Here is a 7,826-nt window from a genome sequence, read left to right on the forward strand (position 1 = left end):
AAAAAAAAATATGGTTGTCATTTTTTGTTTGTTTGTTTTAGTTGTGTATATTGTGAGTCTAACCAAAACTGAGTTTTTATTAGTGAGGAAGAAGGCAAAAGGAGATTTGGTAACTAATTATTCTGTCACAAGGGAAGTTAGAGGCAATTGTTTATTCATGAACCACCAAAACCCACTTTCACAGTCCCCAAAAGTGGTGAGGGGTTTGAGTCTATGTGCATTGCTGATTCGGTATGTGTGAGATACTTCAGGCAAGGTTGTGGAAAACTCAGAGCTTCCAGCTCTCGGATGCTGATTCCCTCTGTCTTTCATATTCCTCAGTTAAAATACTCCTTATTGCTAAACTACCAAACAAATGCTTACATTGAATATCGGGACCTACAGAAACATGTTGATGCTGCTTTACTTGAATGGGCTAATTTTAACATGCTACAAGTTACGCTTTTTCTCTAGTTCATGGATATTTGCTGCCACCTGCAGTTTAACTTGATATTCACTCCAGTTACCACCTGTAAAATGCACAATGACCCAGGAAATGGAAAGTAAGACAATTTAGGAAGATATCCTTGCTGCTGCCGCTGTAGCTCTGGAATAGAAAATGGAATCCTGAATTTACACAGCCATGTTCATTATTAACAAGACCCAAAAGGTGCTTATCAATAGATTAATGGATTAAAAAATATGGTACATATGTACAATAAAACTTAACACAGTCTTAAAAAGGAAGGAAAATTCAACACATGCTCTCATATAGATGAACGGCAGAGATCATCATATCTCTGATTTTGGTAACTCTGCACAGGGTGGTGGCCTTAACCAAGACAGGAAATGAAGAGGAAAGAGGAGATAATGTGATCCCTTTAGTGCATGTTGACTGAGAGGTGCCAGGTCAATGTTTCCTGGCTAGTCCTTTGAATAGCACATTGGCATCAAGGTCCTAAGACAGCACAATAAATGTGAGTGCAATTTATAATAACACTTTAGGCCAGATGCCCTCCTTTACAAAAGGCCATATTGAGAGGTTTCAGTTGTGTTACAGCTACCAGAAGCCACAGTGTTCTGGAATTTGCCTGCGACTCAAAGTAACACCTCATTCTTCAAACCTTTATGGTCTAGGAAGCATTTACCTTAGTTGAACCTGTAGGATCATTTATACATTGTTTTATAGACAATTTTTTAGACTTGGAGAAGTTGATTTTATCTACTTCATGCATTGAAGTCTTCCAGTGGGAGGCTTAATTCCTTTCTCCCTGGTTAATCTAATCAGGCTTTCTTGAAAGGCCAGCTAGCTACCTGGGGTCTGCCCCACAGTGCAGGTTGTCAGCCAAAGGCTGAAAGGAACAGGCAGAGCTGGAGTCTCCCAAAAGAAGTAACAACCACAGTGGTCCAACAGGTAGAGATGCAGCCCTGCAAGTTGGCCACAGCCACTTCGTGTGAGTGCTATCCCTGGCCCTGGAGGTGACCCACATGCCCAGCAGACCTCTCCTGTCTGGCCCATGCTCCCCTCAGCAGTGTACTTTGTCAATCTGCCTGTTCTGCTCCCCGCTCTGTCTCTGGAGAATCTTCTTGCCCTTGCACCCCTGGCTGTATGTGTAAATAAATAAATGTATGCCCCTGCACCCCAGTTCTGTATGCATAAATAAATGAATCTTATTAAAGAAGAAGCAGAAACCAGGAACTTGGATAAAGGAGGTAGCAGCAGACAGGGAATAGCGGACCTGACGGTAGTATCCACATTCTCAGTCACTCAGAGTCATGAAGACATTTGATGACACCAACGGTGTTTGGGATCTTAAGGCTTTGATCTCAATGTTATTTTGTATGGCCTTTGGAGCTTTGATGACTCTGCTGCTGTTTTTCACTAAGCTAGAGTCTATCCATATAGGCAGCAGAAGTATGATCTTTAGCAATCAAGGATAATTTTCGCTGTATATAACAGTGAAAAGTTAGAACTCACTTAAATGTAAAATAACACAAGATACAGTACAAATGCTTAAAGGGAAGCTGTAACTTATTCGAGTTTGGGGGCTGTGGAGTAGAGTTGCAGGGTTCTACCATTTACTCGCCATAAAATTAATGCTAATTTCTTCCTATGCAATATATGAAAATAAAATTGCCTACCTCAATGTTGTTGTGGTATTAAATTAGATGATATATCTATATCTATCTATACCTATATATGTATATCTATATCTATCTACTTATCTAGATCTATCTATCTATCTATCTATCTATCTATCTATCTATCTATCTATCTATCTATCTATCTATCTATCTATCTATATGAAACTTAGATTGTTACCAAACTCATACACTCAGTTAATAGTTATGTATTGTTGTGGTAAATGATCTTAGTAGAATGTTATACACATATTAAAATTATATCTTCTGGGCCTCCCTAGTGGTGCAAAGGGTTAAGTCTCAGCACTATCAAGCTATGACAGCCACTGCAGCATGAGTTTGATCCCCAGCTAGGGAGGTGACCCCCATGGCACAGCAGACCTCTTCTGCTCCCCTGAGCAATATATTCAGTAGATCTGCCTCTTCTGCTCCCACTCTGTTTCTGGTGAATTCTCAGGTCCCCTCCCCAATCTCTGGCCTGTACCCCAGTTCTTGTATATATATCAATAAATAAATCTTGAAAAAAATCTTGAGATTTTGTCCACCCACAGATGATTGGACAAAGAAGATGCAGTATAAAAAGGGATGAAGCTGGCCCTCCCTGGTGGCACAGCGGGTTAAAGCACTGCACTAAGAAGCTGAAACCACTTCTGTATGAGTTCAATTCCCACCTGCCCTGGAGGTGACCACATGGCGTGGCAGACCTCTCCTGACCCGCCCGCTGCTCCCCTCAGCAGTGTACTTCGTCGATCTGCCTGTTCTGCTCCCCACTCTATCTCTGGTGAAGTCTTTTGCCACCCCCGAGTCTCTGGCCTGTACCCCAGTTCTGTATGTACAAATAAATAAATCTTAAAAAAAAAAAAAGGGATGAAGCTATTTAAAAAAAGATGAGATCCTGCCATTTGTATCCTCACAGATGGACCTAAGTAAGTCAGACAGAGAAAGACAAACAGTAGATAATTTCATGATAATTTCATGCTATATGGTATATAAAAATATATGAATAAACTAAATAAAATAAAAATAAATTTGTAGCTTATAAGAACAAATTTGTAGTTACAAAAAAAGAAGGGCCAGAGATGGTTAACCAGGTAAAAGAGGTCAATTGTATGGTAAATGACAGAATTCACTTTTAGGTGACAGCTTGATTTTAGTATATACAGATGTTAATTTACAATGATACATGTTTGCAATTTTTGGTTTACAAAGCAGTATCACTTCAATAAAATATAAACCGTGTAAAATTTGACATACTATGAAATACTTTTTGATTATATGTTATCTAATATCATTTTATTAGATATTCATCTGAACTCTGAAAGATAACACTGAAATAAAATGACTTATTTCTAAAATAAAGCTTCCACTAGGTTTGCAACAAAATGGCACAGTTTAAAAATTACATGTAAATTTATTATAAACACAACTATAAAAACTTCAAGAAAAAGACTGTAAGAAAGGTTGCAAATTGTGCCCAAATGTAACTTTTCTTTTAAATTCAAGGTTTCTATTTCCTTTTGGATTTAGAAATCTCCGGCTTCATTCCTCAACATTACTAAGTAATAACTGATACAATTGCAGTATGCTTAAAATATACAATGTGGCATGTTGATACCTTTCTATCACACATTTAATGTACAAGGAATACACAAATTCGACTGTTAGCAAATTTATGTCTTCCTTAGAATAATGTCTATTCAGGTCTTTTGCCCATTCTTAATTGGGTATTTTGACTTTTTAAAATTTTTGCTGAGTTGTGTTACTTCTATATCATGGTTATCAACTCCTTGCAGATATGTGACTTGCAAACATTTTCCCTCATTGCACAGATTGTCTTTATTCAGCTGATCTTTTCTTTCACTGAGTAAGATTTTTAGTTTGATATAGTCCCACTTGTTTATTTTTGCTTTTGTTATCTTTGTGGTGTCAAATTCAAAAAATTATTGCCAAGACTGATGTCAGGGAGCTAATCCCTGATGCTATACATGCATCCTTTTTCTTTTCTTTTCTTTTCTGGGCTTTTGATTCTGCACTATTGGCCCATGTGTCTGGGTTTTTTTTTTTTTAAGATTTATTTTTATTTATTTATGTGCAGGTCAGAGGTGTGTGGGGGGACAGGGACAGTGAGAAAATTCACCAGAGAAGTGTGAGGAACAGAACAGATTTACTAAACTATACTGCTGAAGGGATCAGTGGGTGAGACAGAGGTCTGCTGTGCCATGTGGGTTAACTTCCTGGCTGGAGATAGAACTCATGCTACAGTGGCTGGCATAGCTTGATAGTGCTGAGACTTTAACCAGGGAGGCCTGATTTGCTCCTTTTTAAAGTCAAGTAATACATTATATCAATATAATTTACTTTGTTTATCCAGTCACCAGGTGATGGCCATTTGGGTTGTTTCTACTTTTTGGCTATTATACTGCCAAAAACTTTATGTTCAAGAGTATAATGTTTTCAATTATCTTGGTATATACTGCAAGAGTAATGGCTGTATCATTTGCTAACTCTATGTTTAATATTTTCAGGACCTTCCTGTAGGAAACAATAGTGTCACAGCCAGCTGTGGGATATGGCGAAGTCACGATGAGTGGAGCGCTGAGCACAGTCACGCAAACAGGACTCAAAAACTGTCCTCGAGGTTAGTGACCATTGGACAGACCTCTTGGGATGAACCTTGGGCAAACTCTTGGTTGTCCCTAGACCCATTAACTGGACACAGAAATGTCCTTCCTGGTGTGGGCAGAGGTGGTTAATGCTCCTTGAAAAACCTCACAATGTATAATTTTGATCCTTACCTTTACAGTGCATGCCTTCATTTGATAATATATAACTGTCTTAATCATGAGCACTCCTGCATGATTTAATGTCACATACAGTTTTACAGACAATTAGCAAAAGGTCAAAATAAGGTCTATGGTGAAATATTAAATTTATGTCATGTTTACAATGCTTTCTGCATTGTCTAATGCTGAGAAGATGGAAATAAAAATTCTAGAAACATAAAGATTGACACTGAGGAGAAAAAGGAACTCTCCTGCACTGCTGGTGGGAAAGCAAATGAGTACAATCACTATGGAAAACTGGAGTTTCCTCAAACTGCTACATGAATCTTCCATGTGACCTAGCAATCCCACTCCTAGGTATCTGCCCAAAAGACACAAAACAAAAACACTGATTCAAGAAGATACCTGTACCCCCATGCTTATTGCTGCTTTATTCACAATTGGAAAGACATGAAATAGCCCAAATGCCAAAAATGGATGACCAGATTAAAAAGATGTGGGACATATACACATTGGAATATTGGCAACCAAAAAAAAAAATAAATAAACACATGCCTTTTGCAGCAATGGATGGAACTGGAGAAGATCATGCTTAGTGAAATAAACCAAAAAGAAAAAGAAAAATACCGGATAGTTTCACTCATAGCAGGAGTATAACAGACCAGGTGAGAAAATAGTAATAATAATGAACAGCTATATACCAGATACATTTTATTAAAAAAAAAAAAAGATTGACACTGAAGCCTGGAGCTCAGTCCCTCACTCAAGTCTCTGCGACTCAGTTCTTTCCATGTACCAGGTCCACAATCCCTGGGATTGACATTTTCCAAAATATTTTCCCAAGTGACTACACTATTTTACAATCCCTCTGATGGGAATTCAAATTTCTCCATTTTCTTACCCATACTTGTTATTTTCTGTATTTTTGATCATAGCCATCTCAGTGGATGTGAAGTGATTTCTCATTGTGAAGGCATTACTATTTGAATGAAGAAAAGTATGTACATTTTTAATAAAAATGTATTTTTAGAAACTTAGAAACCATTGTACACTATTGGTGGAAGTGTGAACTGGCCCAACTCCTAAGGAAATATTGCATGGAAGTTCTCTAAACATTAAAAGTAGATCTACCAATGATCCAGCAGCTCCATTTCTGGTCTATATCTGAAAAATTTTAAAACTTTAATTTGGAGGAGTCCTTCTATGGTCAATGCAGCACTATTTTCAATGACAAGTTATGAAAACTCCCAGTGGCCGACAACAAATGAGTGGCCACACACAATGGAATACTACTCAGCTATTGAAAAAACAATGAAATCTGGTCATTTGTGACTACATTGTTTGAACTAGAGGGCTTTATTGTAAATGAAATGTCAGGAAAAAGACAAAATTGTACGATTTAACTCATATATGGAATACAAAAAAGCCAAGCAAAGGATCAGGCAAAATCAAACCAAAACATACACATGGAATCAGTCCATACAATGAGGCTAATGGAAGACGAGAGTGAAGGGGACCAATGGGCTGTGGTAGAGGATTATGGGTACTTGGTGATGGGTGTTGTGTGGTCACATACATCAAGGAGATGTAAATCTTTGCTCCTAAAACGTAGTGTTGAAACCAACATTACCTCTTAAGCAATTAGAAAAAAAAAAAAAAAGACTTAGATATATCAGCAGTATGTGAGTTTTGGGGTGAGTGCCATTTCTATTCATCTTATAGTCCTTGACATTGTATGGTTCGGAATTTGTGAAACTCAGTGATACTAGAAAATTATCTGCACAAACATTCTAGTGAAGATCTCAAAGATATTTGCTCTCAGCTAAATGATCATTTGACACTTAAGTGTAAATTAATCCATCGACTGTATCACTTCTACCTAGTTTCATACTAAATAGATTAGAAGGCTAAGGCAAAGTGATTTCTCAAAAGGACATCATGATCTGAACAGTCAATGAAACAGAACAGTGTTGTACTCTGCTTTGCCAAAAAAGTGATGTAGTACCTAATGGAATTTGGCTCTATTTGTAATTTTTCTAAGTAGGCTATTTGTCACTTTTTAGTGAGACTTTTTTTCTTTGGAAGTCAATTAATTGACCCTGGAGCACTACTGATCTCTCTGCATAGGGTTACAGATCTTTATAGAAGCCTTACAGGGCAGTTCTCCCTCTTCAGGCTCACCTAGCTTCAGTGGCCAGATAGAAAAGGCTTCCAAAAGGTTATGTCATGGATAAAGAGCACATTGGGGAGAATTCAGTTATTGCTGGTTTAAGAAGAACAAGCTCTTTTTTTTTTTTTGAAACCTCTGTTGTTTATATTGACAAATTGATTGCTATTTACATTATTCACAGTATAAATGTGTTGTTCCCATTAAAAGAAACTGCTTAGTAGGAATGAAACATTCAAAATTTTTTTAACTGAGGTAAATTTAGTTTACAAACTGAATAGGTTTCAAGTGCAGTTTCTCACTTCAACAACCACGCCCACTACCCATCTATCCACTGCCCCCTCTAACCATGACTTCTTGATAATAGCCATTATAGCCACTGTGAGAAATTTCATTGTGATTTTGATCTGCATTTCCCTAAAGTGATGAGACCAGTTTGTCATCTGTCTGTTGGCCATCTGTGTGTCTTACTCATTGAAATGCCTGTTTAGCTCCTCTGCCCAGTTTTCAATTAAGTTTTTTGTTGTTGAGTTGTGTGAGTTATTTCCATATTTTGGATATTAACTCCTTATCTGATGAATGGTTTGCCTACCATTCAGTAGGCAGTCTAGACAGTCATTTAATTAAACTGTAGAGAAATATATCTGGAAACATTTGTTTCCACACTTTCCTATTTCAAATTCTGTTTATGAAACTTGCTGATTGTGGGATTATGTTCCAGCTGTAATATGTAGGCTTAGACAAATGTTCAGACA

The sequence above is a fragment of the Condylura cristata genome, unplaced genomic scaffold (assembly GCF_000260355.1).
Source record: "Condylura cristata isolate star-nosed mole 26May11 unplaced genomic scaffold, ConCri1.0 scaffold00001, whole genome shotgun sequence".
Lineage (NCBI taxonomy): Eukaryota > Metazoa > Chordata > Mammalia > Eulipotyphla > Talpidae > Condylura > Condylura cristata.